The sequence below is a fragment of the Sminthopsis crassicaudata genome, chromosome 2, assembly GCF_048593235.1.
Source record: "Sminthopsis crassicaudata isolate SCR6 chromosome 2, ASM4859323v1, whole genome shotgun sequence".
Taxonomy (NCBI): domain Eukaryota; kingdom Metazoa; phylum Chordata; class Mammalia; order Dasyuromorphia; family Dasyuridae; genus Sminthopsis; species Sminthopsis crassicaudata.
Genome location: NC_133618.1, coordinates 195,107,007 through 195,133,302, shown reverse-complemented (window position 1 = coordinate 195,133,302; position 26,296 = coordinate 195,107,007).

Sequence of the window (26,296 nt, the reverse complement as noted above, 5' to 3'; positions counted from 1 at the left end):
CTCTATCATTCCTATGCTCTCAGTAATTTTCAATTACTTCTTGTCTTCTGGCTATTGCCCCACAGTCTACACATTTGTCTATTCACCCTCATCCTCAAAATACCTCTTGATTCATCTGGGCTTGCTAGATACCTATAGGGTTAGATCTCTCCTCCCTAGGTATTCTTTTTTCTCTCTATAGTATTTCACATGGTGATTTCATCAGTTGCCATGGATTCTATCCTTTCATTTCCATGAAGATGATTCTCAGATTTATTTATCAATTTCTAATTTCTCTTCTGACTCCCATTCCTGTATCTTCACATTATTATTAGAGATCTCAAACTAGTTATTCTGTAGAATCTCGAACTTAATATGTCCAAGACTTAACTCATTATCTTTTCCTACAAACTTTCCTTTTTTCCTAAATTCCCTATAACTATTATAGGGAGCATCATTCTTCCAGCCATTCAGGCTCACAATCTCAGCTTCTTTATTCTGACAAACCCTCCCCTACCAATCAAATATGCTTCCAACTTTTATTGATTCTAAATTCAAAGCATCTCTAGCACAGACACATCCTTTTCCCTTCTGACAGTTCCATCACCTCATGCCTAAATTTTTGCAATAGCTCTCTGGTGGTTTTCTCTGCCTCAAGTCTCTCCCCACTCCAGTCCATCATCTTTTTTGACAGTCCAACTGCCAAAATGATCTTCTAAAAACATAGGTCTGTCTATGTCATATGATCCTCCCATCTCCAATTCCATAATCACTGGGAGGCACTAGAGATTACTTTTAGGATCAAATATAAAATCCTACCTGATACCTTTCTGCTTTTCCAACCTTCTTATATTTGCACATATTTTACTGGCTATACTCCATCCCCTGTATGGGATTCTCACCTTTCTCATCTCTCTTCATTTTTCTGATTTTTTTCAGGTCCCAGCTAAAATCCTACCTTTTTTTAGATGTCTTCACTGACCTCTTTTCTTTGGAGATTACTCCCAATATATATCTTATATATCTTTTTAGTACATAGCTATTTGCATGTCATCATCACCATCCAACCACTTAGATTGAGAACACTTTGAGTTCAATCACTATTGTTTTGGCTTTTTTTTGTTTCATTTGCTTTGCTCTCCTTATATTCCCAGTACTTATTATTGTGCCCAGCATATAGTAGCTACTGGCTTTGACTCTGGAAGTCAGACCATAATTAGTTGGAAGGTGCTGAGGTAGATTCCAGTTTGATATAAGGAGCTGCAAAGAGAATTATCCCAAAGTAACTCTTATAAGATGATTTTCAATGGAGGTTTGATAGCTTCTTAGAAACAGTATTATTGCACTTAGTGTAGCACATAGTAGGCACTTTCTAAATGTTTATTAGTTCATTAATTGAAGACAGGATTGCAATTAAGGTTTGAGTTGGACTATATGACCTTTGATGTCCTCTTCTGCCCTTAGATTTTTTTTTTTTTTTTAATTTGCAAGTTAGCCAGAATGGATGGCTAATTCCTGCCTTGAGTTGATTTGGATATTTACTGACCAAATTAGTTTTGACCAAACCTCTTTCAATTAAGGACTCCATGTAGACAGACTGTCTCTTAAACTTTATTAGTACCATCCTTTCAATCCCGGAATTCTCTCTCCCTTATCTTCCTTATTTCTTACCTCCCGGCTAAAGTGAAGTCCTCTTTTTTCTTTTATTTTTAATTCATTTTTTTCCTTTCCTTTCCCCCCTCTTTTGCCATGCAGCATGTTGAAATGTGCTACTCGTAGGGAAAAAGAAATACACATAATTACTAGGGGACGACAGTGAATTTACTATCGGCTACAGCAGAGTTAAGAGTGCTCACCCTCCTGAGATTTCAGAGCAGGCTGCATTCCTTCTGGAACAGGTGGCCATATGGGTTATTGGCATGACATTAGCTAGAGATAACGGTGCCATTAATGCATGTCAGCCCCATGCCAGACAGGTCTAATCTGAGGGGGCTCAGCGGCCCCAGGCAAACTGGAATACATTCAATGTTCACAGCCCCTAGTTACTTTCCTGCAGAAACAAGCCATATTAGCCAAGGTTTGGTTTTAAATCACACATCAGGCAGCCACTGTGATGCTGGATTTCCCTGAGCTAACGGCTTTTCAGTGTTCCACCTTATAGTGTTAGCATTACAAGGTGATTTTTTAAAAAAATAAAATCTATAGGGTCCTATTGAATGTCTAGCTTTAATGACTTGGGAAAGATAATAATGACAGGATGGCAAGAACAATCTCACACTTGATTTTCAAAGCTGCTGGGGATTTATTTTAACATCAACTAAGAGAAAAGATAGGGTGGATATAGAAGATATTTGGGTTAACATGGACAAGAAGACAGTTCGGGTCATTTAGGCAGCAATTTAAATATGTAAATGATACTTTTCACATGAAGCTGTTCTTAGCAAAATCCAAAATTTATTCAGTTTTCCCAATGTCTTTTGAAAAATCTAATCAAGGCTGATGTCAGAAAAGTGGGTTATAACAATAGAGGATAAGGGAGGAGAGACCACTGTGGAGGTGTCTGATAAGAGGGGCAATTGATTATACTGGCATTTCCATTGGCCCTTTTGTGGGTGCCAAGGACATAGAAAGCTGTTGGCCTCTTGGTGGTTTGATAAATATAAGAGATTTACTATGATTTAATAACAGAGATTTGATAAACAGTGCCTGTTATTTATTAAATGAGAATTGAATGTAAATCAAGATCAGGATAGAAGAGGAAACATAGGGATAATGGCTCCAATTAGTCCTGGGTCTTTTTCTTTGATTTAGTATAAATAATGCTGGAAAATCCTCTCTGCTACTGTGTAACCTTGAGCAAACCATTGCCCTCTGTGGACCTCTGGACTTTCCTTATCTATAAAACAACAAACAGGGTCATAATTTTAGACATAAATGGGACCACAAGTGTTATTAGATTCAGGTCCACTACTTTACAGATGAGAAAACTGAGTTCCAGAGAGGTAATTATGATTTCTTGTGTCTTCCTTGCAGTGTCTATTCAAGAATGGCAATGGCTAGATACCTTGTTTGTGCCACTCTAATAGCCTTCAAGGTGCAAAGCCATAAAATGAGGCCTTAAAATCCAAAATGGAACAGTTAAGTTAGGGTTCTCTCTAGGTCAAGGTCTTGCTTTCATAACAATGGCAAATTGTAAATTAGTTAACAATACTTGTTATGGAAAGTTGTGAATGTCACCAAAGATCTTCCAGGTGTAAGTGACATCTCCAAGACTATTTAAAAAAACACATCAGACTTAGGGGATGAACCAGAATGCCCACAATTGAAATAAGATGATGGTTCTGAAATGAGATTATATATATAGAATTAGAGGACATATCCAGAATATAATATATGAAGGATAAAGCAAAAAATCACTGTTTTGTTATATGTGAACTACTATCTTCCATAACCTTAATTTCCTTATCTGTATAAAGAGATATAATAACATTTATACTAACTACCTTATAGGGTTATTGGAAGGAAAGTGCTTTAAAAAGATTATTCAATCTAAGTATGAAATATTATTATTGTCACCTGCTTAACCAGTCACAAGTTTACTGAATACCTACTAAGTATCCTTACTAATACCTGTGTCTCTTATATATGTTGAGAATTTTGCAAAAAAAATTTTAAATCTATACCATAGTTCCTGTCTCCAGGTTCTTAAATCTAATTAAAGAGAAAACTAACATATATGAACCAATTAAAGAAAAAATCAAGAGAATATATAATCCTTTCACGCGATAAAGAACAATAGAAGGTCAGAGAAGTAACAGCCTTTGGGCAATGGGGTAGTTGGGAAATCTGTTGGAAATCAGCCCAACAAGAATCACATGAGTTGAGCCTGAATTTGACTTAGGAGTAGAAACAAGCTAATGTTAAGGTGCATGAAAAAGTTTTTTTTTTTAAAAAAAAAGCTATTTGGGTGTGAAGGAGAGAGAATCTTAGCTGCAGACAGAGGGTAGAAGAGGCACGTGTCAGGTAGATCACCAGCTAAAAGAGCACCAGCAATTCTGCTGCTGTGGTCATTACTGTTAAAAGGGGAAAGACATATTTCCTTCAAGATGAACATAGATTTTCCCAGGTCCCAGTAGCTCTATAGTCTGGAAACAGGTGGTATCTGCATGCCTGGCCATTCATTTACTTAGGTAGTTCTTTGCTGAGAACAAAACTAGAGGAAAAGATTGGAAGGCATGACACAGGTAGTCATTTATTATCTTTTTGCCAGATCTTTAAGAAAAATATATACATTCTATGGGACCCTAAGTTCTCCTTTTGGGTTCTATTGTGTGCACATTTTTAGGACATAAACAATCACTTGAAATTGAATTAAATAGGTTTAGAGAAAAATAACAGCACCAAAGAATTTGACCACTTCATATTGAATTTCTTCATGGAGGCCTCTGGCTTTTTAAAAAGCTGAATTCTCTAAGTAGATCTCCCTGATGCAATTTCAGGAGCTCCAGGAAAAAATGCCCACCATGTTTGGCCACTAAAATTACCTCCAGCTGCCCCTGATGCTTTAAATCCTTCTAATCATGAAATTGAGCAAGGGAAGGACATATTTTTCCTTAAAGTTACAGATCAAGTTTAACATGTTATTGGGGCTAGGAAACACAAATTGAAGTGTTTCATATGAAAAGGTAGAATTATATTGGAGATAAATTAGGGGTATATAGAAGGGAGCAAGAAGGACATTAGAGATCATCTAAGTCCAACCCATTAATTTTATAGATGAAGAGTTGAGAGCCAGAGAAGTTCTAATTACTCAGGGGGAAGAAGTCACAAAACCCTCATTCTCAAACTATAAATTTAGCACAAATCCCATTCGAACAACCCTGCCTTTGAATGAGGACCTTTCTAGCTCTAATGAAATATACACAAAATGGAAGTTTGAAGACAAAGCAACCTTTCTCTATTTGATAATTTGGATGAAATTTGGAACTATGCTCAAAAATTTTTCAAACTGTGAGTACCCTTTGATCCAGCAGTGTTTCTCCTGGACTTGTAACCCAAAGAGATCTTAATGAAGGGAAAGGGATCCACATGTGCAAAAATGTTTGTGGCAGTCCTCTTTGTAGTGGCAAGGAACTGGAAACTGAATGGATGCCCATCATTTGGGGAATGGCTGATTAAGTTATGGTGTGTGAAAGGTATGGAATATTATTGTTCTATAAGAAATGATCAGCAGGATCATTTTAGAGAGGCCTGGAGAGACTTAGATAAACTGATGCTAAATGAAATGAACAGAACCAAAAGATCATTGTACACAGTGACAAGAAGATTATAAGATGTTCAGTTCTGAAGGACATGACTCTTTCTAAGAGCAAGGGGATTGAAGGCCAGTTCCAATGATCTTGTAATGAGGAGAGCCATCTACAATCAGAAAGAGGACTGTGGGAACTGAGTTTGGACCACAACATAGCATTTTCACTCTTTTTGTTGTTGTTTGCTTGCATTTTCTTTTCTTTCTCATTTTTTCCCTTGTTGATTTGGTTTTTCTTGTGCAGCAAGATAATTGTATTATATATGGGAGGAAGGAGGAGAAAATTTGGAACATAGGTTTTGCAAAAGTCAATGTTGAAACATTATCCATACATACATGTAGAAAATAAAAAGATTAACAAAAAAGATAATTTGCCTGAGGCCCTGCTGGCAATTTGGATTCAATTAAATAAACCTTCAGTTATCCATTCCTTTTTTCTTTATACCAATCATCTGTGATCTTATATTCTAAATAATGTTCAATCTTTCGGCTAGCACTCAGCCCTTCTTCTAGGGACCCAACCTCATTCTTTAGGATATTACAATGTGAATAGGTCTTTAAACCCAACAACTGCCAAGGAAGCATTATCACAGCTTTAGTTTGGACACCTTTGATAAGTTTGGTACTTAAATATATGGTTCTAGTCTGGCTGAATACTGCTAAATTTCAGCATTTCCCAGCACAGCATGGAGCAGAGTAGGTGACTTATGAAAAGAGTGAAGTTGATGGGGTGGGACCTTCTCTGATTCACTGGCTGCTGTTGCTGTTCCTAGCTGGTGAACTCTCATCTTTTCATTGACTTTGAACAAAGCAGGGCAGCAAAGGATCTGGGTAGGTTATAGCTGCTATTTCTCATATGCCTCTTCCAATAACAGAGGGAGAAAGGTCCAGCTGTGCTTGACTTTATTCCCTATTCCCCTGCCATCTTCTCAGTCTGGATACCAGCTTCGCCACATGAACTAGAAAACATGTCCTAGAAGTTTTAACCCTTTCATCTCTAGTGCTCTGGTGTTTTGCTATCCTAAACTAACTTCTTTCAGGTTTCAGCTGAGATCTCACTTATTGCCAGAAGTCTTTCCTAGTCCTCCTTAATCTTAATTCCTTTCCTCTGAGGTTAACCTCCAATTTATACTTTATGTTGTTTGTTTGACCATGATTATTTACTTGTTGTCTGCTTTAAGGTCCTTGAACAAAGAGAGTCCCTTCCTTCCTCCTTCTTTCTTCATATCCTAAGCAAATAGAGCAATTTGTAAGAATTAATAAATACTTTATATTAGGTGACTGACTGACTGACCATGGTAATCTATGACAAAGAAAAATTCAAAAATGACACTCAAATCGATGTTGTTCCATTCTGTTTCTTCAATGACAATTATAAAATAGTGGAGAGGTCTAAGGAACAATATGGCAATATAATACTTCCTGGAGTTTCAACTGAATCCTATCAGTGTTAATGATCTTGCTGTAAGTGAAGTAAAAAAAAAAATGGAAAATTGCAGCTAAGGGAAATAATGGATCATAGGCTATCCATAAACAAGTATTGATGAAGTGGTTTTTGCATGTGTCTAAAGGCAAAAAGGAATCTCATTCCCTACTTAGTTATGCTGTAAACTAACGCTGCTCACCTCTACAGTGACAATGAGGCAATGTGTACATATGTATATGTGTCCTTGGCATGATTGAAACAATGATATCCCAGGTGATATTTTGACTTATGAGCAAAGCAGACTAATTGAAATAGAGTTGCCCAAAATCATCAGCCACACAATCTCTTCTAGAATCATCAAAGTGGTGGAAGGACAAAAATCAAGATGACTGTTAATGGTCTGGGATACAGTGGGTAACCTTGGCAACTTTGATATCTGATCAATCTCTAAGCATTCCACAGAGCCTGTTTTATGCTTCTTCGTGGCTGTTGGAACAAATTGTTCCCGTCCACCCATTTTGTCGGGGGAAGTATTCACATGCTTGAGGAAGACAACTAATTAATGAACTACACTGTAATATATATATATAGATAGATAGATAGATAGATAGATAGATATAGATATATAGATAGATATAGATATATAGATAGAGATAGAGATATATAGAGATATATACAAAACACACATATATATGTATGTATGCATGTATGTATACACACACACACATACACACACACACACACACAAACACCCTAAGCTATTATGGACATTTACTTCAAATCTGATGATGATATCAAGCTGAAATTTGCTTTCATTATAGGCAAGTCTATGGGCAAATAGATGGAACATGAAGCCTGGAGTCAGGAAGTTTTGTGCAGTTGTTTTCATCCATGTTTGACCTCATTTTTGGTTTTCATGGCAAAAATCTGGCTTTCCACTTCCTTCTCTAGTTCATTTGACAGATGAGGGAACTGAGGCAAACAGGGTTAAGTGACACAGGATCACATAGCTAGTTAAATATCTGAAACCAAATTTGAACTCAGATCCTACTGATTCCAGAGTCAGTACTCTATCCATTAATCGACCTAGCTACTTTTTTATTTCAGTTTTTCATCCAATTGTTTGTGGCCTTATATGGGGTTTTCTTGGCTCAAACAGTTTCTCATTTCCTTCCTCATCTCATTTTACAGACAAGGAAACAGGGACAAATGGGGTTAAGTGGCTTGCCCAGAGTAACACAGTTAGTAAATGTCCAAGACCAGATTTGAATTCAGAAAGTAAATGCTGCTGACTCTAAGCCCAGCACTCTGTACCATTGCATCCATTGCACTAGCAACTTGACAAAAATCAGTTAAACCTGAGTTCAAATGCAACCTTAGATGCTCACTAGTTGTAGAACCATGAGCACGTTATTTAATGTCTACTTGACTCAATTTCTGTAAAACATCTGTAAAACATGGATAGTGATATCACCTACTTTCTAATGTTATTTTGAGGACAATAATATTTGAAAAGTACCTAGTATTGTGCCAGATACATAGTAGATATATATATATATATATAAATGCTAATTATTGTTATTGTTTTCGTTATAGCAGTGCAGACTCCTTGGACTGTCTTTTCTTTCCACTATGCTGTCACCTCCTTGTTTCTGAGACAAATTCCTCCCTATCATCTTAGATGCTTTTATATACTGATTCTACACTGAATTATCACTTCTATGAAGACTTTTTTATTTATCTCCAGTCTCATGATCTTCATATCTCCCCAAACCAGAAGTTAGGAAAGCCTTTGTACATTTTCTCTCTTTTCACAGAATTACAGCATTTGAGGATAGGGAAAGATCTCAGCAACCACCAAATCCAATGCTGAAAAAAATACCAACTATAATATAACTGATGAGTGGCTGTTTAGTCTTTAGTGGAAGTCCTCCAAGAACTACCCCCATTTCTTGAGATAACCCATTTTATTTTTGGATACTGAGATTGTTAAGAAATTGTTCATTGCATCAAACCTAATTTGCCTCTTTATAACTTCTAATTATTGTTTTTGGTTCTTTGGGACGAAACAGAACAAATCTAATGCTTCTTTTACATGACAGATCTTTAAATCCTTCTCAACCCGCAAAAAATCTTTATTTTTTTTTAAACAAACTAAACACTCTCAATCATGTAAATTATTTTCAAATATCGTGTATTCCTGCCCTTTACCATCATAACCTCCCCCCCCCCAATTTGGACACTCTCCAGTTTTTAAATGTCTTTTGAATGCAATGTTCTGATTAAGGTCTGATAAGAGGCAGATTACAGTTGGGACTACCCTTGCCTATTCCTGGAATGCTTCTCTAAATGCAGACCAATATTGCATTAGCTTTTTTGGCTGCCACATCACACTGCTGACTCATATTGAGCTTTCAGTCCACTAAAATCTCCAGATCTCTTTCAGAGCAGTTACTGTCTAACCATAACTCTATTTTTTGTTTATACGAATAATTTCTTTCAAAGTTCAAGACATTGATTTCTGTTGAATTTCATGTCACATCTTTTTGGATCCTGACTGTGTCATTCAATTTGTTAACTGCTCTTCTTAAAGTTATATCATCTACAGATTTGATAAGCATGCCATCTATGTCTTATCCATGGATAAAAATGTTAAATAGTAAAAGGCCAAACACAAATCTCTGGGATATTCTACTGGAGGCCTTACTGCCAAGTTGACAATGAACCATTACCAACTACTCTTTGAGCCCAGTTGTCTAAGCACTTCTGAATCTACTTGATTCTGTTATCATTTAATTCACATCCCTCTAAATCCTCCAGATTCTTCTGATATATGCACCCTTTATCAAAGACTTTGCTCTTTGATAATAGAAGTTCCTTCTTCTATTATAATCATACTATAAACACAGAAAATTAGATGAGTTTGGAACAATTCATTCTGGATGAAGCCATTATGGCTATTTGTAATTATTGCTTCTCTATCTAGATTTCTTTAAAAAAATCTTGTAAATGATCCTTTCTAAAATCTGTAATTTTCAAACTATTATTCTTTGCTTCATTTATCCTTGAAAATCAGGTATTTTTCAATCATGTGGTACACTGACAATTCCTCATGGTTTTTAAGACTTTACTTAGAATAAATCAACAATCATATAGTCTAATTCTTTTGGAATTTAGATGTACCTTTTCTTGGAGCAGGTGATTTGAATTCCTCAAGGGCTCATTCAAAGATGCTCTCTTATTCCCTCATTACTTTTCTTGATATATCAACACATGGTTAATAATTTTTTCCCATCATTTTTAGTTCAGAGGATAATCTCTTTAAGAAATTATTATTTTATGATTATAGTTATACCTTGTTATTGCTAAATAACCTTCCTTATGTGACAGAATGGATGAAGGTGATAGGCCTATTGTCAAGAAGACCTGAGTTCAAATATGGCTCCAAGCACTTACTAACTATATATCCTTTGGTAAGCCACTTAATATCTATTTGTTCAACTATAAAATATATTCATAATTTACTTCCCAGAATTCTTTATAAGCACCAAATGACTAAATATTTTAAAGCACTTACACAGTGTCTGCCACATGGGTACTAGACAAAAGTTTATTATTAATTATTATTCTTGAACCTGAACTTCCAGGCCAGCATAAATCAGGGCTCATCTAAAATAGTTGCCATATAGAAGAATTATTAAATTTGTTCTTTTTGTCCCACAGTGAAAAATTAGGAATGATGAATGAATGGGAATATGTGTGCCCCTTATTCCTGAAGAGGACCAAAATGATATCACTATGTTGGAGTCTAGTTCCAGCATGTCACACTGTGGCTAATCAGACCAATCCAAGCTTAGAAAGCTCTGCCACAGGTCAGACACAAATAATTCATATGAACTAATTTTGTGCATCTCACATTTCTTTTTGGCTAATTCAATTCTGCTTTGCTCATAGATCACAACATCTTCTCTGATGAGGGCACACCATGCTGATAGGTCTTGGGCCAGTATCTCCCATGTCATATAATTGATTCTAAAGTTCTTAAAAGATACCTTGAGAGTGCCCTTATATTATTTCCTGACCACTTTGTGAGTTCTTTCCCTGAGTAATTTCTCCATAAAATGGAATTTTTTGGCAAGTATCCATTAGGCACTTGAATAATGTGGCCAGCCCAGTGAAGTTATATTCTCTGTAGCAGAATTGGAATCCTTGTAGTTGAGTTCAAGGAAGGACCGCAGTGTCTGGTATCTTATCCCATTAGGTAATCTTCAGAATCTTCCTAAGACAACTTAAATGGAAGTGATTCAGTTTCCTGGCATGGCACTGGTGTACAGTTTAGATTTTCACAAGCAATGAGTTCAGCACAGGAGCTTTGTAAACCTTCAGTTTGGTAGTCAGTTTAATACCTCTCCTCTCTCATATTTTCCTTCAGAGTCTCCCAGACACTGAGCTAGCTCTGGCAATGCGTGTATCAATATCATTATCAGTGTGAGCATCCTTGGACAGTATACTGCCAAGAGAAGAGAATTTATTCACAACATTCAAAACTTCAGCATTTGCTGTTGCTGATGGTTCCACATATGGATAGTGTAGTGCTCATTGATGAAGAACCTATGTCAGGAACCATTTTAAGCATGAGAGATGCATATAAAATTAGGAATCCTGAATGAATGGAAATAAGGATGTGTGTACATATGAGTATATGCATATATGTGTATATGTACATACACACACATATATAGATAGATAGATAGATAGATAGATAGATAGATAGATAGATATTTATCATATGTCAGGAACTATGTTAAGCACTAGAGATGCATATAAAACAACAACAATATAGTTAGGGACCTTAAGGAGCTCTCTTTTTGACAGAGGTAGCGCCTATAGGGAAGCTGTAGTTAGGGAGGGGTATTTTAGGTTGGGAAATTACAAGAATGGTGACTGGAGCTCATAGGTCAACTAATTAATATGTTCCTTCCATAAATAACAAAATTGATTAATAATAGCTCAGGGAAGTAAAGGTAAAAAGGGATGGAGATGGTGGAGGGAAGTAAAAAGGGAGAATTTAGGATGGCCAAGTTATAGCTGCAAAGAAGCATATTTAAGTTTGATATGGAGGAACAAAAAGCAACTTTCAAACAATAAGGGTTATCTAAAAATTTACTGGAATATTTTGAAATGTAAGGTAGATAGGTAATATAGTGGAAAGACTGTTGGACTTGGAATCAGAAAGACTCATTTTCATGAGTTTAAATTCAGTCTCAAACACTTACCAGCTATGAGACCTTGAGCAAGTCACCTGTCTATTTGTCTCAGTTTCCTCAATCATAAAAAGAGCTCGAGAAGGAAATGGCAGACCACCTTAATATTTTTGTCAGGAAAACTCCAAATGGAGTCACAAAGGGTCAGACATGACAGAAATGACTGAACAACAACATTTTGAGAGGTGATGAATTCATCCTCATTGGAGGTAAATAAGCAAAGGCCATATGGTCACTTGCCCACTTTTTTCATTATGGTTTGGATCCAGCTCCTTTCAATTCTGAAATTCTGTGCTGCTGTAAAGCAGTATTGCTTGATGATCTGAGACACCTTACTATCCAACTCACTATTTGGCAAGGTATCTGCAATTTCAAGAGGAACAATGGAAATAGATAATATTAAATGACAATTTGGCTGACAAGCAAATGGGGTCAGGAGAACTAGCACCAGACATTCAATGGGAGGGTGCAGGCAATCATGTAGGATGATGTGAGAAGCATGATGAGAAGTAATGGAGCAAAATGAAGGTAGAAAAAAAAGTTGGTTGCATAATCAGGATGAGCAGGTGGCAAACACTATTGCTCAGTGGAAAAGCCTCCCCAGAGAAGTGATGGAGTTTCCTGAGACATTGGAAACTAGACAAGGCAAAGACATAATATACACATGGGATCAATTCTGCCCTGGCAAAGAATCATCTAGATGATCTAATGGTCTTTTCTGTCTCTGATTTAATGACAGAGAATGCAAGAATAGATCAGGAGAAGATTTCGCCTTGAATGTAAAGATATAAAATGGGAGATGACTGGGTAATATATCATATTTTTGGTATATGCCTCTTCCTTGATATTTCTGTCCACATAGTAATAATACTGTTAATGACTAATACTATTGATAGCAAAAATATTGAATTTTGAGGTTTACAAATAGCTTTGCATATAATATCTCTTGATTCTCACAAAAATCCTGTCAGTGACTATTTTTTAATCTTCATTTTGTATATAAGAAAACTGAGTCTAAGACTCTTTCCAAGGTTACTCAGCTAATAAATCTCTAGGACAGAATTTGAATTTATAGCTTCCTGACTTGAAGTCCAAAATCTATACTCTATGGAACCCATAGATAGTTATTAAATGAAATTTCTCTGAAGACAAGTTTGCTCATCTAAGGGATTTTTTTGCATCAAAAGAAATAGTCATCAATTAATGTTTAGGAGGGGATGTGAATTAACCCTTCTATGTTGTCCTGGTACATTTGCTGCTTAAAATAAAATAGAAAAAAGGAAACAAAATAAAAATGGTCATTGACTTGAAATATATTGCATGCAGTTACTTGTGACATTAAGAAAATTAATATATTAGTTTCGCAAAACTTTTCCAATTTTGTATAATCAAAACTTTACATGTTATCTTTTGTGATCATCCAAAATAGCATCGTCATATAAACAAAATAAAATGAAAAATGAATTAATGTAGCTGATGCAGAAAGGAATATAGTTGTCATATGATTTCACCTAAACTCCAGACTGAAAATATTTAATAAATGCCAACTATGTACAAGACAAAATCCATGTGAATTTGATTAGACAGTAGTTTATATCAGAAAGGATCTGACAATTTTAGTAGACCCTAATTAGGCTCAATTGAGTTATAGCAAGGGTTTGATGACTTCTTTCTGAAGATATTGTAGAAGCAACACCCTGAAGAGGAGAGGTCTCTTCCAACTATGACCTTTGAGGATTCTAAGATTCTATTCTAATCCTGGTATAAAACAATAAAAACAAACTGGTCCTTTCCCTATGAAGCTAACTTTTGACTTTCTTGGTTGTTGGGTTAGTCTTTACTAAGGGGGAAGATATACTCCTGCATAAAAGTGAAGAATTGAGACTATGGTTTGGATCATACAATCATCTGGATTTTTCAGACAAAATTCAAACTCTTTTAGGTTGGAATAATATGGATAGTCTAAGAATTCTATTTAATTAAACACCTCACTTAATAAATGATTAACCACATTAGGATAAAGTGACAATATGAAATAGTAGAATGAACTCTGGACCTCACCAGAAACATGAGTTTGAAACCTGTTTGCTGCGCTTAGTGGTAGTGTGAGCATCAGCTTGCCACTTTACCACTAGGATCTTCAGTTTTCTTATTATGATATAAGGATGATAATAACTATAATCCCTATCTGCAGGGGGAAGCTAGCTCTCTAGGGGGAAAAGTATGTAAAATATCCTTATAAGTTTAAGCCTCTTCATTAATATTTTCTTCATCTCAATCTGAAATCTAAACAACCAAAAAATCCAGCAAATGAAGTTCTTATTTGTAACATTTGGTGATTTCATTTATATGAATTATGACATAGAAAATTTAGCAATTACCTCTCATGAGCCAAAACAAGTTGGTTTTCCCACATTAAAGCTACCTTACAGTATTATTAAGGCAATCAAATGAAATAATGTATGTAGTGCTTTGTAACCCTTGAATTTCAATATAGATGCCAGAAAGCATCATTAAATTACTAGTAAATGTAGGTTTATGTGTAATATTTGGATTTATTATTTTAAAAAATTATGGCAAATTCATTGTAGAGAGTCATCTTGTTGAACTCTAGGAAATGTAAGTTTTGTATTTACATAGATTTGGGTACCTATGTTTTCATGCATCATTTCACTTTTTCAGAGATAGTATTCAAATCTTGCTAAGGTAATAAATTCTGATTTCACATGAACTAGTTCTAGCTCTAGGTGCTTAACCTTGGATAGAAGATGCCACTGTTCATCACCTTCCCTAATTGTTCTTGACCTTGAATTTTTCTGATAATCTTCCAAAATGATTTTCTAACTTCAAAATATTTAACTCATACTTTTTCTGAGAAGCTATAAAATTAGCTTTGAGTCTGACATTATATTCTATCAAGTTTTATTTCTTTTAAATGATTTTCTATCACATTTTTAAAAAATATCAGTGACAATACTCCAATTTTATAATCTGTCTGGACAATAGAACAAAATAGCATCTCCTCCAACAAGATGTCTACCTTGTACTTTTAGAATCTTACAAAATTCTTCGATAATAAAAATCACTAAGTTTCAAGGAAGAAATGAAGGGACAAATTTTACTAAGCTTAGGCATATTTGATAAGTATTTATTATGGAATAGGCACATGGGAGATAACAAAAAAGGTATTCAGACTACCTACCCTCAGGGGATCTGACAGTCTGATTGGAAAAATGATGCACATACCAAAATCATTTTCTAAAAGCTCCCAAAAACACATGTTGTATCAAAAGATTAATACAAACAAATACAATAGTAATATCCAGAAGTACCAAATGTGATTTTATTGGTATAGGGAACTTGCAGGTGAAGATAACTTCTTCAACTAACTCAGGTTAGCACCTTCTCAAGTGCAGCTGAACCAGATTAAAACATTATCAACAAACATTTAATAAAATAAATAAAAATGCATATTAATAGTGTCAATATATATCAAACTAATTTGAGAGTGAGACCACTGACCTAGAACAATGAGAGATTAAATTATATTCTCAAGATCATACAGTAAGCATGTGCCAGAGGTAAGATAAGAATACATGTTTTCATGGCTTAATGTCCTATTCACTTTCACCTATAATCCTTCTTAAAAGGGTTCAGAAGAGGGATAAAGTAAAAACAAGAACAGAAACAAACTGCTTTGAGTTTGCACAATTATGGAGCATAAGATTGTCCTATGCCTTGAAAGATGGACAGGATTTTGATCAGTAGTGAGATAGGATTAGGGTAAAGAAAGTCTAATATATACTGATGCGTTCCAGTCATTCATTAGCTTATATCTTGGATAGCGCTTGCAAATGGCAATGAGTTTGGCTCAGCTAAACAGGAGAAAAAAACCTAGATTTAATTTATGAATATACAAAGTTTTTAATATTTTTATTATTATTATTTGCTGAGGCACTTGGGGTTGTAACTTGCCCAGGTTCACACAGCTAGAAATGTTAAGTGTCTGAGGTCAGATTTGAACTCAGGTCCTCCTGACTTTAGGGCTGGTGCTCTATCCACTGCACCATCTAGCTGCCCTAAAAACAAAAGTTCAACTTTTTAATACCAATATTCTACCTGCATTGTTATATGACTATTCGAAATTAGTAACTAGAGCCTAGGAAAAGGAGTAAAAAAAAAAAAAAAACCAAAACAGAATCATTACCTCAAAGTTCACTATCATTAGCTGTAACTGTGCTGTATTAATGTTTCTGAATTCAGAAATAATTTTCTTTTACCAGAATCTATCATCCTTTGATTTCTCTTAGACTTCTTAGTTACTTGTGACATTAAGCTTTTGGCTGCAAGAAACTACTAAGCATTTTCCCTAAATTTTAAAATTCCATTTTCTTAAATCTAGGATATTTGTCTAATTATGTCTACTATTCTATTACTTGACACGCCAACATGAAATGACACTCTCCTATTAAGTTTCCATACATTCAAACACTCATACATACATGCATAGGTAAAGTCTCAGGTTTCCTGACTCCAAGTTATTTTTCAACTACACCATATTTAACAAACTAACTTTGGTATACACACATATGGCACATATATATATCATATACACATAATATATGTATACATATGTACTATATAAACATACATAATGCATTGTATATGTATATACATGCACACATACATATGAATGCATTGTGTATGTATAATTTCTTATCAGCCATAAAGTAATTAATATAGCCAATCTTTGACAAGGGAATAATCATCAAAAATGATATTACACTAATTTTCTGTAAGTAATTGATGTCATCTTCCATCAATTCTAATATTTCTCCACATATAGAAGTCTCAGGACTTCAAGTAATAAAAGAGACTATGATTTTGAAGCTTGAATCATAGTCTAGTGATCCATGGAATGGCAGAACTAGAAATATTTTCAGAATAAAGAGAGCGAAAGCTGGATAAAATCTTAGAACCTGGACTATAGAAGGTCAAAACTGTAGCAGACTTAACAAATCATATAAGTGAATTTCATAAGTGTACAGATGAAATTAAAGACAATTAATATTTGGGGGTTTCTAAAATGTATAATCATTTTTATTCTTATAGATTTAGATTTAGATTTAAGTTTTAAGCTATGAGTATGGTTTGATGAAATAAATGATTTACAGTTATTGTGAACTCATTAATCTGCATGACTCAGGACATCTATCTGACTCAGAATATCATATATCTAGTTTAAAATTCTTTAAGGCTTTATCCCTAATTACTTGACTTAGTTATGGTATATGGGAGATCATATAGTGTGTGTGTGGGGGAGCACAATACTTGGAGTCAAACCACATGGATTCAAGCTTCCTGCCAGGGTATCTTTTGGATATATTGGTTAAGACAAATTGGTTTAACTTTCTGGACCTTTGGCTCCTCATAAAATGAGGTGGAAAGGCCTAAAATCTTTTTCAATTAAAAATCAGATGGTTCTATTTATTTTTATAAAAACCCATCAATATGTATCAAAATTTCTAGGAATAATCTATGGCAAATCTATGGTATATCTACATATCTTTAATGGCTCAATTTATTTTATATTTTCTTCTCCAAAATGCCTAATTCTGTTCTTCCTCAATAATCCTTAATTTCCACTCACATTGTAATAGTCAGTGATCTCGTGAAAGAAAACACCAGCATGGAAATTGTTTCCAGAAAATACTGCAATAAGTACATGGTAACAAAGGGCTTCTTTACCTTTAACTCCTAAGAGATGATGATTAGGATGTGAGAAATTCAAACATTTAGCCTGTATTTTAATTCCCTAACTTGTTACAGTGGTAGAAGCACATTGATATGTGTGTATCCTTGTAGGGCACTGGAAATGAATTCTCTGACATTTTGCTCTTAAACAAAATGTATATGTGTTGCCTGTCAAGTTTGGGGTTATTTATTTGCCACTGGGATGCCTAGGTCTCTGTAGCTAATCTTCAAGAATATTACTTGATGGCCCATTACGGACAAGATTTACTTGATATTTGACCTATTTCTAAATTTGCACATTGATTTTAAAGATGGTCCAGAGTTCTCAGTTGAGGAATGCTCTCCTTTCTTAGCTTTTGAGATGCTGGAACACAGCCAAGCATTGATTGTTCACTGGGTAATATTGGTCAAAGAAATGACTTATAGAGGGAAAAAAAATAGTACTGTAAATAAAGAAATGATTAAGAAAGTTCTTAGATGTCTATTGGTCTAGAAATGCTGTAAACACTAATAAAGTAGCTAGAAATAAGTACCACAACATTTTAGGGGTCCAATAAGCAGGTCACTGCCCCAACAACTACCATCATTATGGTGAAATGGGAAATTGCATTGGGAAGATCTATAGCAGCTGGACCAGAAGATGCTGCCTGATTGTTATTACAGCAAAACAATTAAGCCTCAGGCAGAGGGCCTGAGAGTCTATTTTTTGAAAGGCCAAATATAAACAATAATAACAACAATAATAACATATCACTTTTCTATACCACTATGCAATGCATTCCTGACTTTAACCTTTTGAGGGAGTTTCAATGTCATTATGATGTTCATTTCATAGATAAAACTATATTTTAAAATGAAGAAGGGACTTAATCAAAGTGTAGTGAAAACCTGCTTTCTTAAAAAGGTATAGGTTAGTTTTTTTCTTTTCTCAAGAATCTGGAAACTTTCTGTTTAGTATGCTAGACAGGGTGAGTGGAGTTGGACAGAATTGTATTTAGAGATAGAGACCTATACTGAAGTCTTGGTTCTGTCACTTGCTAGAAGTGTTATATTAGGCAATATATTTTGTTACTCTGGACATCAATTTTCTTCTTTGTAAAATTTGTGGAATAATACCCATTTTGCAGGGCTCCTGTATGGATGAATTAAGATCATGTGTCTAAAGTATTTAGTTAACCACAAAACACTAAAGATTTCTCCTATCATCAGTTTTATTATTTATTTTACGTTTTGAACTCAGCCTATATTAGCTTATTGCTAATGTAACAAAGAAAGCTTGAAGGTGTGATGATTTTTCAATTTTTGTTGTATCTATAATGTCTAGCACAAGCTCTGATATGCACTCAAGTAGTCAAATGGGTCTGTGATCCCCTTTATTTGATAGTTCCCTCCATCTATATCTACAACACTTGCCCATGTTCTCCCCAAAGTTTGCCAAAAGGAAATCACCTTGAAGACCTTCCTCACTTTCACTCTCTATCTATAAAATGTCAATGGGACATCCCTGAAACAAAATTCTTAGATGATATCCTTTACTCTTATTTCTCAGAGTTCTTTATTGGCTTTATACTACAGGTAGCTCACATTTACCATTTGCTTTTCTATTTCCCTTTGTATGATACTCATCTTTAGTTTACTGATGGTAGTGGTATCCCACATTTTGCTGCCATAAAGCAACAACAGTAAAATGTTTGCATTGAAAATGTTGGACTTTGTTTTATTAGGTAGTTTGGGGTCAGTAAAAGAGTTTTGCAATTTTCCCGAAAAAAATACAATGTATTCTTTCCTCTTTTTCAATTCTGAGCCTAGCAGGATTCATCCATATTGTCTGCCCCACATATAAGTACTCTTGGACAAATTTAACAGGATATCCATTAAGATTCATTTTGTAATCTGATAAATAAACATTATTTATCTACTTGGTCTTTCTTGTATGTACGCAAAGGTCAACATTCTTTTAATGATTATAGATCTTCTATAGGAGTGTTGCCAATATCTTGTGGCTAGCTATGATGAGTTTTAACATCCATAAGGGATCCTCCCTTAGCCTGGGTCTCCTCCATCCTAGTGTTATGTAGCTCTGTTAGGTGTACATTTCCCTGTTTTATATCTTGGTTACTGTTTATTGTCAGAAAGTCATTGATCAATGATTTAGGTTATTAATATTCCAAGCAATCTTGAATGAACTTGATATATGAATGGAAGACTCTTTTCTATGAAAGGACCTTTATTTCTGTATTTTGTTCTATTTAATCAAATCTTTGTATATAATCAATAAGCAAAAACCTCAAGGAGATCTTATATATTCTACATCTACAGCTCGTCATCATAATGAAGATGTAGTCCACTGTTGAATATCACTTGTGAAAGGTAATTTGTTACAACCTTAAGACTCTTATCAAAGATCTTTAATTTACATCTGACTCTCATAAAGATCTTGTATAGAAGAAGGAGTAGTCACTAAGGTGACAATATATAGATATTCTATCAGTTGCTTTTTAAACTTTTTTAATGATGAGCAATAATTTTTTTCTTGTCTTTCATATCACTACTTCTTCATATAATTTTTAGATTAGTTTCCCAGTTGCCTTCTACCTCTACCATATATCGCTTCTCTACATGTTTGATCTAAATTGGTTAATATCTCCCCTTTAGTCCCTTTAGTTCTACCTTTTCTATAAATATCTCAAGGGTTATTATGCCAGTGATCAAGTGTTGTGGTTCCAGTATCTTTGATAGAGAAAACAGTTCATTAATTCATCTGTGGTATGTGAATTTTTTTTAAATTTTTCTTGGTTTATAGTCCTTTCACTTTCATTCTTGAATTTATCTGGAATAACTTTGGTCAGTATAATATCTTTCCAAACTTTCTTTAAAGCTTTACCTTCACTGCTTCTCTCTTTTTTATAAGATAATCTTATATCATCCTTCATAGAATTTTACAAATGAGCTTCTAGTTCAACCCAGTGTTACTAGCAGCCAGACCTCGCCAATTGAAACAGGCAGAATTTTTCTGAGCAGTTTTCTATCTGGGCTCGGCTGGTGTATTGTAGCAATGAATTTATACTGGTTTTGCTTATAGATAAATATTTATAGTCCAGTTCTATTGTCCATGTCCCATTTTTAATTTTCAATAATTTGTTTAACTAATTAAAAAAATTAAATTGTGTATGATTTATTTTTCTCCTTTTTAAAAGAAATCCCAATCTTACAGGAGCTTTGAGGAGTTGATGGCCTCATTGTATAATGATAGCTGAGTCAGGGATAACTGTGAGATTAACAATAAAATTTTCCATGTTGTTACAATGAAGTTAGGGTTAATTTTTATAAGGCTATTTGCTGTTCACCGAGTTCACCATAATTTTGTAGAAAAAGAAAGTATTGATAATGGAGGCTTGAGCCTTCTGTATGATCTATAAGTATTTGTTTTCTTGGATTTCTTTCTCTTAAATACCTATTTTCCCATCTCCCTCTCATTTTCCCTTCCCTCACATTTGTAAGGAAATCACCAATTATCAAAAGTGTATGTTGGTTTGATTTGTAATGTCTTATCAAGTTATTTATATAATTTTTCTAATACTTTGTCCCCAGTGAACAATAAATTACAGTTATTTTCAAAATGATCATTTTTGCTAGTCATTATCATTAATATTGCAACATATGATAGCCACGTGTCTCATGGAATAATATTTCTAGTGGCTTTGTGGCATAAAATAAAATCTATTTTGCCGAGTCTTTTTTTTTTTTTTTTTTTTTTTTTTTTTTGGTGCTAGACCCTCTTCAGGCATTACCTATGAGCTTCATTTCAGCTTCAATTTTCTTCTTTTCTCTGGTTTCATGTATGATAAGAATGTCAAGATGAATATTATTCATCTCTTTCAGTAATATATCTACTCATTGGTCATTGAATAAGGATCTCACATTTAAGGTAGCAATAGTCAAAGTGAAATTTGATGGTTTAAAGTCTGTGTGATTCCTAGCACCCTCTGCTAATATGAATATGTTTGTCTTTCATCAGTAGAGAAATAGAAGGGGGCTCCAAAGGTCCCTTTTAAAATGTTCTTTGCATCTGGTACATAGCCGATGCAAATTTTTATTGCATGAATGGATAGATTTGGCTTTCTGAGATATCCAGAGGCAACTTGAAATTTCTATTTCTGTTACTAATTATGGTGTCAAGTATTTTTCAATCCTCAAGTTCTGCCTTTTTCTGTTCTCTGTCCTGATATAATTTAGGAACCGCTTTTGACTCTAGCATCTTATATTTTTGGCATAAATTTTTAGACCCATTAAGTTGGAAAATACATTTAAGGGATGCATGAATGAACTTTGTTTTAAACAAGAATCCTAGTAAAGATGTTTAGTGATAACTCACTACTTCATGAATTTCTATGTTTTAGGAAAGTGTTTCTTATATCTAGTAGAAATGTTACTTCTCTCTTCTGGAGTCCTGTAGATTAAGTCTACAGAATAGCATTTCATATATTTTAGAGTAATATATAACAAGTTTTTTTTCTTCTTCAGACTACATTTTTCTACTATAAAGCTTATAGTTTTCCATCCTTTAAACATTCTTATTATTCTCCTCTGGAATAATTCCTCCTAGATTTTTTTGATAAATGACCTAAGATATGAAAATAATTTTCAAAAGGTAAACATGATTATTAATAATGACTTGAAAAGATACTCAAACTCACTAATAATTAAATAGATGAAAATTAAAGCAACTTGAAGTGCTATCTTGCAAATATCAAATTGGCAAAACTAATTAAAAGCAACAAAATTCAGCACTGGAAGGGGATGGTAGGAGCTGTGGAGAAGCAAGTACACCCATTCATTGCTGGTGGAATTGAAAACTCAAAGAATCTTTGTGAAAAGCATTATAGATGTGTAAAAGTAAAAGATATAAAAATATACTATCCAGGTTATTGACGTTCACTATATATGTGTGTGTGTGTGTGTGTGTGTGTGTGTGTGTGTGTATGTGTGTGTGTGTGTGTATTTTTTTTCTAAATGGGCTCTAATGTTACTCTTAGATTTAAATTTGTGATATTATAATAATGTTACTTTTTCTAAATGAAGTCATGATGGAGCCTATCAATAACCATTAGATTTTCAAAGGTATCACAAATGATTCATTTGATAATGCTTTTCCAGGATTTTGCTAGAAATACACATCACCTTCTGCAGTCTAGAGTTTGAAAAATCTATTTCTTTTTTGGGTATATTAGAACATTTGCTTATCAATGATACTTCTGTTCCCTAAGATTCCTCAATACAGTGCCTAATTATGTTGCCAATATACTTTTTCCCTTTGTTAGGCATGGGTGATTTTCTGCTTTGTACCTTAAAATTTGGGGGAGATAATTCATTTTTCTTTCTAGTTTTGTTTTGCATGGCCAAAAGACAACTTTAACTGCATTCTTTCAGAGACATTTTTTGAGGTATATTGTTACAGAACTAAGATGATTGGTTGCCAAAATTCTGGATTTCTTTTATTTTTATTTTTTTCTGTATTTCTATAAACAGTTAACCAATTTACCTTCTGTCCTTCTGCTATCCACTTCTTTGTTTTCAGGTACCAAAAACCTTTAAGTCAAGATATTCTGTCCCTTTCTCACAAGAGAGTTAATTCACTCTGCTTAATCAACTTTGTTCTGGTCCTGTACCAAAGCTGTCCAGATTGGAAGTAACTCAGTCCTTATCTCAATCTTAGTGGTAGGCAATGCCTCCATTGCCTCCAGTTATCCACTGGCATACCAGGATTTGCCCCTAAAAGAATTTCACTATTTTCCCTACTATTGTGTGTTCTTAGTCTTTCCAATTTTGTTCACTTAGCATTAACAAAATTAATAATGCCATTGGTATTAGAAAAGATATTAAAATTTATTTTCCTATGATCCCACTCAAAGTACTTGTGATTACTTAAATTTAAACAAAACTCCCTTCCCTGATCAATACTTTGACAAAAGGATGTTGTCACCCTAATACTGTAGTTCTTAACCTGGAATTCATAGATTCCTTAATTTCAAGGATCAATGAACTTGGATGGGAGAGAAAAAAATAACTTTGTTTTCATTAACCTATAGTTTAAATTTAGCTTCCCACTTCAATTGTTAAAAAAGCAAAGCAAGATATATTTTTTAAATAAGGGATCCATATGTTTCACCAGATTGCTATGATGGTTCATGAGCCCAAAAAGATTATGCACTGCAACCCTAGTAAATGTAAGCATGTTGTAGGCAGGTAATATTTCACATTTGTGTCTCTAGTACCTAATAAAGAGTTGGTTGTTAATAAATTTTTGTTAATTAATTGTTTAAAAACATGTCCAAAGATGAGCTTCTGAACATTATTCCCAAATCTAGTATGACAATACTAAATCAAAAATTTTTGTTAACCAAAATATTACATTCATCCACCATGTTGCAAACTTAAAGTTATTTTAATATGCAAAGGAGATGAACAAACTCTTATCACTAACACGGTTTCCAAAATGTATTGCCATAATTCAAGGTCCCCAATATCAATGTCTACTAAGATGAATCTTCTGAATAAGATATTTGCTTTGAATATAAATGTTTAAAACTTAGTGAATTAGAAATGACAGGCTTAAAAATAGGATCTGTTATAAGAAGCACAAAGATAGCAACATTATCCTTCCTCAAAAAAAGGAAAATTGAAAGATAATTTAATTGTGATATTTTTGGGAGAGGCAATTGGGGTTAAGTAACTTGCCCAGAATCACATAGCCAGTAAGTGTTAATTAAGTGTTTTAGGCTAGATTTGAACTCAGGTCCTCCTGTCTCCAGGAGGACCTATTTTTCTCTATTCATTGCTCCATCTAACTGCCCTATTAATCATGATATTTAACAACAACATATAATAATGTAAAGTTTCATAATAAGTATAAAATCAACTATCTATGCAACATTAAATATAAACATTATAGAGGCAGTTGGTAGCATAATGTGCTAGGTCTTGGAGTCAGAAAAATTGAGGTCAACATTTCTTTCAGTTACTACCTGCATGATCTGGAACAAATCACTTATTTTGTTTGCCTCAGTTTTCTCAACTTTAAAATAAGAATAATAATGCCACTTACTTCTCTGAGGGATTCTGAAAGTCAAATAAAATATTTGTAAAAACCATGTGTCATTCTCTCTGGAAAATATTAAGTGCTATATAAATGTTTATTCCCTTATCTTTTCCAAAAAGAATAACTTGTTAATAGCAACTTAGCCCAGAATAATTTAGATTTTTGCTCCTTAAGAACAGTGACCATATTTTGCAGAGTGCCTTGTATATAACAGGCAATTAATAAATGGCTATTTACTAAACAACTGACCATTTCTATCTGAATGCCAAAAAATAATAATAAAAAAAGTTGTGGCCAAATAAATTAATAGACTTAAGTAAAATTAAAGAAATGATTTTAAAAGTTAATATCTATATAATACCAATATTAATATACATTCTGGGACCTATAAAATAGATCACAATGGAAAATAAATTACAACCAAAAGCTATACACTTTTTGCTAAACACACCATAAAGCAGCTTAAATAGAAAGTTTAATACTTCTCATCAAAAAAGAGGGCATATATTTAGACACTCAGAACACATGAAAATCAGATCAAATACCTGTTTTTTAAATAAGTACTCATCATTTTAAGGGACAGTAGTAAAGGATAAGAATACTTATATGCCACTGGATTTGTCAAATATATTAGAAAGTAGTTTACTTCTAGATTGAACCTATGACAAAAGAATGACATTCAAAGACTGTCCAGGGTAACATGTACATGAACTTGACCAAAGTAGTCCAGGAGTCAAAAAAAAGGAGAAAAAATTGGCTGAGTCATATGGATTTGTTTGTTTATAGAAAAAGAGCCATGGTGGTGCAGGAAGAACTTTGATTGGTTTTCCTTCATTCTTGAAAAAAAAAAATTAGAATCAAGTCACAGTGTGTTCAACTATGGCTGATCAAAAGAACTTTTATAATGACAATTTAAAGCCAGTCATTGTTGCAAGAAGTCACTTATGAATTATCTTGCAATGACATGAGGTTAGTGATTGATGTAGATTAAGTAAATAAATGGTAGAAATTGTGTCCTACATTCTTGCAGGAAATAAAACAAAAATTATCTCCAACTGAATATATAGTAAAATGTCAACTTGTGGTTTAGTGTTATATCAGAAGTCCATCTTCTATGGATTTCAATCTAAGAATGAAACCGCTGAGGCAAAGAAAGATTACCCAGCTCTAGGAATGAGTTTGAGATTTTTTTTTGACAGTCCTATAACAGTCAGCTCCACCATATTAGCTAGGTCAAGGACACAGAGACAGAAACAAAAATACTTAAAAATGCAAAGGCAAGGCTTAATAATTTTCTCTAAGCATACCTTTTTTATGATGCACATAGACATCATCCCATCTATCCTTTGCAAGTGCCATTCCTTACTCCAACCTGAAAATTCTTACTCATAATCCCTGACCACAATGCAAGGCCAATATCATTTACTCATATGCATGGTAAGCTTTAAGGTCACTAAAATACATTT